This window comes from Monopterus albus, unplaced genomic scaffold (genome assembly GCF_001952655.1).
Source record: "Monopterus albus unplaced genomic scaffold, M_albus_1.0 scaffold31.1, whole genome shotgun sequence".
Taxonomy (NCBI): domain Eukaryota; kingdom Metazoa; phylum Chordata; class Actinopteri; order Synbranchiformes; family Synbranchidae; genus Monopterus; species Monopterus albus.
The window spans coordinates 1,245,815-1,254,392 of record NW_018127911.1 but is presented as its reverse complement, the minus strand read 5'-3'; positions in this window follow the sequence as shown (position 1 = coordinate 1,254,392).

The following is an 8,578-nucleotide window of genomic DNA, read 5'->3' as shown; positions in this document are numbered from 1 at the left end:
TTTTCTCTTCTTATGACATCTCTAACTCTTCTGTTATGTTTTTTTTTTTTTTATTAATCACTATGACATTTTCTTCTTAAACTACTCTTGGGCTTTTAGGCTGCTGATTTTGACTTTGTTCTTATTAACTGATGCTTGTTTGTAAAGGTACATGACATGAGAATCTATTTAACTGTAGTTAAAGTGTTAATCTTGTCATTTTAAATCAAATTATACTTTTTGACATTGATATAATGTCACAGTGCAACAGTCAAAAGTCATTGTTTGGGTTCTATTCAGTGTATGACTTTAATGTGCCCACAAATGACTAATCTCTTTGTTTCAAAAAGGAAGCTAACAGTGTGAGGGCTGGAGTTCGACTTTAACACCCCCTCAATCCAACACAAATGATGAACCTCCTTTCTCTGTTCTTAAGTCCTTAAGGGGAACTAGTGTAAAGTAAAGGTTAGTGAATTCCCTGCACATTACAAAGATTAAAATGCAAGGGCAGAATAAAAGATACTAGCATCAAATATTTCAGGAGAACAAAGCCTTCTTCAAGTGGGAACAGCTGACAGTGTCCATTTGTCAGCTAAGCACTTGTTGGTGTGAATAGTTTTCTTTATATTCTTTTTGCTGTCTCAGTAAAAGTGACCTGTGTCCAAAAGTGAGCAAGTGCCCCACAAAATGTTGTTGAATTTATTTCATCAAATGACATGAAAAGCTTCATTTCTATGTATATTTAAAAAAAAAATTCACCAGAACATCCTCTTAATTTTGGAGCTCTTTCCATCATTTTAATGATGTCAGCAATATATTTGTTCACTTTAAAAAAATACTTGCAAAGTTTTGTCAAGCTTGACTTTAAATCCTGAAGGATTGGTCCGTCCTAGATATGTCCAGTTATAATTTTAGAAGGTTGGTGACTTAACACCATGGTTCTTCATGTCCTTGCTTTGAACTGTACTGTTTGCATCTGACTGGCACAGAGATCTCGACAGTTACCATCCACCTGAACTGAGATCAGAGATTCCATCAAAGGGTAACCAAGTAATGCAGGTTTACAATTTGCCTGGTCTCGCCAAAAGGAAACAATTCCCTCACTCCGCCGCTTTGAAATCTACTTCAATCTATCAGAGTGGGGGCTCAAAGGAAACAGGTTTAATCTTTTCATTCAAGTGTCCCTCACAGAGTAGAAAATTCTCCTGAGAGTATGAGCTGGCAGCATGACTCCTGAAGATCAAACTGTTGCTGTGGCCAAAATAGTGACATCATCTATTTAAAAATGTTTAAATTGATTTTGGGACGACAGGAATATGTAAAAAAAAAACTCAAGGTAGACTGTTACTGTGACCTTTTCCAAATGCTGTCATCTCTGAAGAAGAATATTCTTATATTATATACAAAATTCACTTACTGCGTTGTTACTTGGTTACTTTCGATGTCATCTGGTGTGGCCTAAAGGGTAAACGTCAAGCTGAGGAGGAATGGAGTGTGTAGGAGTGCTTGCATTCTGGCAAAGAGCCACAGAGCTCAGACATCCAGCACAATGTCAAGACAGCGGGGTGAAAGCCTGCCTGGTGCTACAAAGATGCACACATTCAGACACATAGACACACAGCAGCCATCCATTACCCCAGCCCTGTTGTTCAACCTCGTCTCCCTCTTTTCCTCCATTTCTCAGGCTTTCTTGTACTGGGGTGCAGTTCCTTATTTTATGGTGACAGGACCAGAATGGAGAAGGAGAATTACGTCATTTCATATTGTTAATTAGACATTAGAGAAACAAAACCTGCCATACATTGCAAATACCCTTGATACAGCTTGTGGAGGCCAGACTGAACTCTACAATATAGAGTCGAAGTGTTCATGTCCCCCACTATCCTCCTACTCCAAATACACTGAATTAAGTCTAACAAATACTGTATTGTAAAGACAGAGGGCACATGTTTTATTGTTGAGACTACATTTCAGCTATGCTACAGCTCTAGGCATGGTGATATCAGTCCTTTAGTCAGTCGATCACTTTGGTGATTGCCATGAGTTCTGGCACAGACATTCATGTTCCCTTTGGGATGAGTAGTAATAATGTTTTGTTGAGCATTCAACATGTAGCTGCTGTTAATAATAAACATACATAGAAATGATTTCTGTTGTATTAATTTTACAAAACAAGCTCATATACAGACTTATCAGACTGTCAAAGTGTGTATGCACTTGGAATGAAGCAAGCAGCGCTTTATTTTAATATGCTGATGGCTTTTTAGAGGATTCTACCAACCGCCTACACACGGTCTTTCTCAGCAAATTTGTTAAATAAAAGCTCTATAGGAACCACTAAATAGAGCTTGTGGTGAGATTATCTTGTCAGTTGTTGTTTCCAAGGTCAATAATGAGCTCTTAAATCTCAACTTTTAAGGCAACATGGACAACAAGTGTTCACAGGAATGGGAATGTGAAAAACTCCATTTGCTGAGGAGGATCATGTAGTACAATCCCAAAACTCTAGAAGAGTTATTAAACAGACCTTATGGTGAGATTATTTTTCCTATAACTATAGGGCATCGTGTTCTACTGTATGTGTTCTGCATTAATAGCATTGCATTTCTTGTTTTCCCACTCCAACATGAAGACAGTGACTCAGGTTGCGAGACACCTCCAGGTTTACTTGATACTGGAGTTATTGTTCTTCTCTAAAAATATAAAAGTCTTCTTTCTATTGTTGATAGGCAAATCCCTATGATGTTGAAGCTTAAACATGCTTTCTGTGAACCACAAGGATTTTCAAATACTGTGATTAGCCCAGCCTATTAATTGCCAGAGTATTAAGCTGCATTGATGTTCAGAATTGAAAGCTAAACTCGACACAGGCCAGGATGAATAATTGGTCCTTTGAATAAAACGTTAGCAAGCAACCCCACGCTAAAGCACACCCACACAGCCTAACAGGCTTTCCTTCTTCTCTGTCATCTATTTTTCTCTTTTCCAATCTCACAAACACATACACACACCTGACCACCACGACAATTACAAACTCCTGCTTATTTTATTCTTGGGAAATTTTTTTTGGAAGTTTATGGACAAGATGCTGCAAGTTAGAATAAACACTTTGATCCGGTCATGACAGAGCAAAAAGAGCTGGCTGTAAACACCTCTCCGTGTGGTGTGTTATTGTGAAGACCTCTATTTTAGCTAAATGCTCAGCCCAATATTCTTTCCCCTTCCTGAATGTTGCTCCTGAGCAATAGTTACAGTGCATCATGATTTGGTGTCATCAAGAGTTTTTATAGTGTCGGAAATAGACTTTGCAAAAGCCAAAAACAGTTCCTGACAGAACACAGTATCTTTTTGTTTTACATTTAATTATCCCATCCCATTTAAGTCACCTTCTTGAATGCATTGCCCAGTTTTCCCTCAGTTTGCCATTAACAGAGAAAGCGACATATGAGCCTAAGTTAACAGAGGGTGAATGTTTGGTTTTGATATCTAACGCCACCAGAGGGCACTCTTATAAGGGATGGGAAAAGATGGGATGTTAGCAAGTTAAACTGCAACTTGTCACACACCCAGATCCCTTCAAGTACCTTAGATATGGGAGCATCCTTATTGTATATACAGCAAGTATCACTTTATACAAAAAGGTTCAAATGTTTTTAGTGTGTAAACCCTAGAATCAGATTGACTGCCATTCCGAAAAGGTATAACTGATAAAGGGGACTAACTTAACATATATCAGTTATATATTCAGGCAACAGGTACAGCGGTAGCCTCAACAATATACCAGTACAAGCCGAAGGGCTACTGGTTTCAACTTTGTAAAACATTCCTTACTGCTGAGATGGCCATGAGTGAAGCACTTAACACTTCAACTGCTCTTGAGAAGAAACATTGTGACAAGGCTTCTGGTTTCTATCCCTGAACCAGCTGGGAAACTGTCTGGGGAAAATGAGTAACACACTCTTCTCACTTAAAACCCACTGTTAGGGTGCCGTTAAGCAAGGCATTGAAGCCTGCGGCTGCTTTAGCTTGCTCGGTGATGAGTGGAGCTCTCGGGTGAGAACGTAAAGCTAGAATTTGCTTTCCACATAAATGCAGAGTGGAAAGAACACAAACCAGACTAAGAGTGAGCAGATGTGCCCAGCACAGAGATAACACCATGCTGTTTGTCTTTGAAAAAGCCACATCTGATGCTGGTGACATGTAAAATGTCAAACGTCATTCGAGGAGCAGAGAGGAAAGGCTCTGTGGTGCTGAAGCTGTTGGGTGAGTTAAATGTTCTCACCCATGTTTTTTCTGCTGGTGAGTTGTCAGCAGTGCCACTCCTGCCACCTTCTGGATCACTGTGAGATGGATGGATTGGGTCATAAAACAAGGAGCACACAACATACAGTAGGTCAAGAGTGTGTCTATGTGCATGCAATAGAAAAATGGTACAGGGATTAACTAATTAATTAATCAGTTATCAATGAAAACAGGTTTTGTGCCTGACATGCATTTTTCAACTAAATGTTGCAACTGTGTATGCTAGTGAATCACCTGAGCTTAAAATGCTGAAAATGTTATTTTGAGAGCACATTGTGGTCATGTCAACATTTAGCAACAATGAGAGCCTGGCACATATTCATCATATGTGCAGGACATACATATGAGGGACATAGAAAGGATCAGTTGAATTTGCTCTGCTGGGGCAGGATGTAACACTGTCATAGGGGTTGTTTGAAAACCACATATTATTTATATATTTTTTGCCAGGCACAATCACTCAGTATAATCACTGAATATTACTTTGGGAAAAGGATAGATAGAATCTGCTGAAAAGGTAATAAAAAACAACATGAAATGGTACATCAAGCTGCTTTCATAAGCAACTTATAGGCTAAACACTATTTCAGTCTCATCAGGACTAATCTGGAAAATAGTGGTTAAATTAAATGATTTAGAAGTTATCCAGAAAGTAGAGAAGCATCAGAAGGACCCACAATTTACAGAATCAAGGCCTACACATATTGGGTTCTGACTGACCCGTATTACAGAGCCAGGAAATTTGTCCTCACCACTGCCGGCTTCATAAGCAGCCTGGTCCAACACAAGTTAGCCGTAGAAGCTCTGCTGATGATGATCCAGTGCGACCCTGTGCTAATTCCCTGGTGAAAACCACCCAGTCAGTCCAGTGATGCCTCAAAACCTCAAGGTTTATATGAACAAGCTCCGCTGTGAATGGGAACCCAGGAACTAGGCCGATAATAACAGACCTCAGGAAAAAATCTTTTCACCAAAAAGAGTGTGGTGAACAGAGACTCACCCCATTCGCCCCCTCGTTTTCTTTTCCTGCAGGTTTTGGTAGAATGTTGAACACACTTCCTTAAAAACTGTCTAGTATTTATTACAGCCTCCGTTTCTGATGGCTAGGGTCATGTAGCCTGCTGTCTATTTATCCTAGAGGTCATTCGCTACATTAGTCCTGGTTTTGGGGCCAGGAGAGGAAGAAAGGAACGAAATTTAAGATGCAGGATCTAAATTGGTAGCAAATGTAATGTCTGCAACTTGCCCCATGGCCCTAATGCATTTTTCAAGGGCTCTGCTCACCGTGCTCCACAATGCTGGGATGGCTTGCCTCTGAAATAATATTTCAACAGTGGTTGCAGGCGAAAATCCGGCGCCATCTCCCAGCTTGGGTTGTTCCCACCAAAGTGCAGAATAAGGGATTTTTATTTTATTTCTGGGAAGATATGCTTTGCTGTGTAGTGGTGGTGGCCTTAAAGTTAAGAGAAGCAGGCTCATGACCAAAAGGTTGCAGGTTTGAATTCTCAGGGCGAATACTAAAGCATAATGCGATATCTTCTATGCTCCTTCAGCAGCAGCCACCAAGGTGCCTTTGGGCCAAGCATTTACAGTAGCTATATCTCCAGCAGAGCTGCACATTGGCTTCATTGGGAGACTGTGGTTATACTGGGTTGCTCCCAGGATGGATGAATGTAACTGTATCAAAGTGAAGCATGTGTGCTCAGATCCCCAAAGGGTAAAAACAGACATCAGTGCAGAGGTTACCAGGCCACTCATACAAGCCCGAATCTGAACTGCTAAAGTTATATAAACAAATTGAAAAATACACATTGCGTTAATAGGAGATCATTTACCCCTATGGTATAATCATTCTGGTCAGCCATTTTGCAAAAAAGGATTTGCACTAAGTTTGAGATCAGTGCCTCAGAGATGTTTACATGGAAGCTGAATTGCCATTCTTCTGCTGCTAAACTCTCTAAAAGATGACTTTGACCATCTCATTTTCATTTAAATTGCTCAATTGAGAACCATTTGCGAGCCACTTTTTTACAGCCCAACAGGCTCAATAAAAACCAATGAGCTGATGAAAAGAGGAAAACCTTGTTGTTGCCTTATACAAACAGCATATGGTGTGCTCAGTGTGGCTACACATGGCAGCACTCCTTCGACTTCATTTCCTTTTCTGTATCGAGTTGTCCTTTTACCATATGGGCAATTATGAAGTTTTCCACTCTCCAAGTTTCTTTTGTCAACACTAAACTACATCCTAATTCAAGTGTATTAAGCGTAGGCACAGTATTACTGTACAGCATGCATGTGATAGTGCTGTTATTTCAGAATAAACATACAAATTATTACTTTTGCTTTACATTTATACAGCATCAACATTTTAATGATAAATAAAAAAAAACTACATTTAGTTTGAAAATATCTTTTGTGCTCAGTAGGCTGTTCGTTACTGTGGCTTCTCTTCGCTACACACAGTTCTTGCTCTGTGATCGTACTGTGTAACATGTCAATCTGTTTTACTTTGTATCCAAGGTAAAACATATGTTAAGTTAAAAGAACATTTCAACCTTTTGGAAAATGCATTTATTTACTCTTTTTACTTAAACAACCCAAGATTTTTGAGGACAATGTCTCAAATTGCAAACCGATCATCTCAGTGGCTATGACAGGAATCACAAACTCCTAGTGCCCAGAAATATCACTGACTGCTTGACTACCTTCACCTAGTTGTCAGCGAGCTCCGAATTCTTTTATTTTTTGGAAAAATAAAATATATTGGCCCTTGAGAGGTAAAGGAGGTAGATATTCTGTATTCTGTTTCTTGTCATAATGCTGGCCTCTGATCATCAGCCAAGCATATAGCTGTCAAGATGTTGCAGATGTTTAAAACAATATTCCCTTCCCCAAGGCAAAGTGACATTAATGGAGCTAATATAAACACCTGTCACACCACCCAGATTCAACAAAGCACAGGGGGGGGGGGGGCCTTCAAAAAGACTTGGCTTTGTTTTGTAGGTCTCTGTGGCTCTTTTTTGATGTGTAATGTTTTGGTGTGGAGTGATTCTGATGGTACTGGAAGTAAATGAAATTAAAGTAATACATTAAAAATAATTTTAATCAAAATAACTGAGCAGAACTTTGCAATTTAGAATCATGAGTTAACCTAACCTGCAGGTCTTTGGACTGTGAGAAACTGAAGGACCTGGAGAAAACCCACAAAGGCACAGAGAGAACATGTTTACTCCACATAGAAAGGCCTCAATCAGTAAGGTTCAAACCCTGAAACCTTCTTTAGTGAGGCAACAGTGCTAACCACTGCACCACTCTGCCTCCCACTTTTTCATGTTCAAGTGCTATTGTGGGTATTGTTAAATTCCCTCAGAACATTTACTGTAGTAAGTGGGATTGCTTTTGCCAGAGTCAGCAGTTTCTGTCTATTCAAACAAACAAAACAGGGCTATAAGTCTGTCTCCAGTGCACTGATAGCAGTAACATCAGCTAGGCCTCTGAACGTTCACACCATGACCACAAGGTGGAGTAAAGGTAGCTACAGTGAGTTACAGTACGTCCTGGGGGTGTGATTTATTATGGCTTTGTTTCAAGGCTGATCTTTTAGAAAAGCACCAAGTTTTTGTAATGTTCATACGACCGAACAGGTGAATCTAACATGGTGTTAGGGTGGAACAAGTGTTAGATGTTTTGTTTAAAACCATGCTTAAAAAAAAAGCATACTTTGACTTTTCCTACAGTCTATGACAAGGATGAGAGGGACACATCAAACATTATGTATAGCTTTGGAAATCAGTTCTCTAACCTAATGCAGCTTTCTTCATTTCCACCTTCAACAAGTGATTTTTAAAATATATTTTCAGCTTGTCAGTCATATTGAAAAAAGTTACAGTATATTGTCCAATTTCTTATTTGCATGAGCCACACCACTGCTCTCAATCAGCTGAAACATTGTAAATGCTTTAGGTGTGTTGCTGCCCTCTACAGGAAATAAGACTGAATCTCCCTTACCATGCACCCTTACCTTGCATCATGATTACCACGATGATCTATCACCTTTTATAATTACATAGTTATTAAAATATCTAAACTGAGTAACAATTTCATACAAATATATGTTTATTATGAAAAAAACCTGGACAGGAGCAAAAAATGATAGACTAAAGCAAAGGGAAACAAAGTGTAAAATGTTAACTAAGATGCTCAGCTAATGGTTTTCAACAAGGTGACAGTGAAAAAATGCAATTGTTGGCTATAATCACATCACTAACAACCATGTTGTATTAGCAGGAACCTC